Genomic DNA, 1,748 nt, shown 5'->3' with positions numbered 1-1,748 from the left:
TGCCATTTGCCTTGTGTTTTTTGTTTTCTTTTTTAGAAAGGGGGGGGGGGGTGTAAATCTGAAGCCAGCCAGAAAAAAATAGTTCCTACTTACCCTATGGAGTCGGAGGCGCTCATACCTGTCTGGACTTCTTCAAAGCTCCTTGCATTGCCTGAGGAAGCGGGATTTCATCCGTGAAACGTGTTGCGTAATTGGGGAGCATCCCTGAATAAAGCTATTGTTCAGTGAAAACCGACTTTTGAGTCTACTTGGGGGAGGAAAGTCCACTACTTCCTCCCTTTTTTTAAACGTATCTTAATTATTTTATCCTCATCGGGCCCCTCTGTTGATACCATTTGTTCAATTAGTTTGTCCACCCTGGGTGTAGGGATGTTTGTTTTTTCATCAGGATCACAGGCTAACCTCCCCCAGTGACCAGGCCATTTTTCACAATTTAACAGTGTGCTGCACGGCCATACAACTTGGCACACAAATGGATCTTGCCTCATTTTCTTGCCACATATAGGGCAGTCCCTGATTGCTCCTGCAATCGTTATGTTTTTTGTTCAATTTATAAAAAAGTATCCCTTTTTAAAAAAAAAAATAAACACCCTTATTTCCTTTAATTCCCCCCCCCCCCCCCCCCTTTTCTCAATTGTCCCTAGAGAGCAATTGTCGCTCAGCCCTATGCCTACAAGGCATAGGACTGTGGCAGGGATTAGATTGTGAGCGCATCTGAGGGACATTTAAACTGAGAAGGATATGGCATTTTCCTTTTAAAATAATACCAGTTGCCTGACTCTCCTGCTGATCCTGTGTCTCTAATGCTTTTAGCCACAGCCCCTGAACACGCATGCAGATCAGGTGCCCTGACTGAAGTCTGACTGGATTAGCTGCATGCTTGTTTCAGGTGTGTGATTCAGCCTTTACTGCAGCCAAAGAGATCAGCAGGACTGCCAGGCAACTGGTATTGTTTAAAAGGAAACATCCATATTCCTCTCAGTTTAGGTTCCCCTTAAGTGAAAAGACCGTTACTTCTACAGCACTGTTTACATTTAATATCCCCCCCCCAACTCAGCACTGATCAGAAGCCTGCCAGCCGTGATCACGGGCTGGCAGGCTTATCTCCTCCTGCAGGGAACGGCGCTTGAGCGAGAGCCTGTTCCCTGCAAATCTTGCGCATCGTGAGATGATGCAATTCCGCGTTAGGTGGTCCTGGGGGAGCCACTCTGCGGTCGCAAATCTGCGTTAGGCGGTCACAGAGTGGTTAAACCGAGTGGGGCCATGATCTGATCTCCCCACCTGCCATCATGGCGGTTACCAGTGGTAGCCCGCCTTTGTGAGTATACTGCTCATATGTCTATACACTTATTTCATCTACGAATTAGGCCTTAACGATGTATCGTTTTCAGACCAAAATCACGTAAACGGCGATTCCATGATTGTGAACGTGCCTCTTTATCACCATCCCTCCTGCTGTGCGGCAGTGTATGAGATCAACTTTATAGCCCATCTCCCGCTTGCTGCTCCGTGTAAGTAACGGCGGCATAGCGGCTCTCACCTTCTTCCTAGTGCCGCTTCAATCTCCTACGTCATCACAGGGCTCTCACTTTCTCCCTCCGCCTTGTCACCAGCTGGGTGGGCGGCTACGGCAGACTCTCTCCGCCTAGCCCATCATCGGCTGTGCGGGTGGCAGACTCCTCCCACAGGCTTTCACTCTTTCCCTCCGCCTAGCCTAGCGTGTCAGCTGGGCGGGCGGCAGGCCTGTC

Source organism: Hyperolius riggenbachi, chromosome 7, assembly GCF_040937935.1.
Source record: "Hyperolius riggenbachi isolate aHypRig1 chromosome 7, aHypRig1.pri, whole genome shotgun sequence".
In the NCBI taxonomy this organism is placed as follows: Eukaryota; Metazoa; Chordata; class Amphibia; order Anura; family Hyperoliidae; genus Hyperolius; species Hyperolius riggenbachi.
This window is presented reverse-complemented; position numbering follows the sequence as displayed.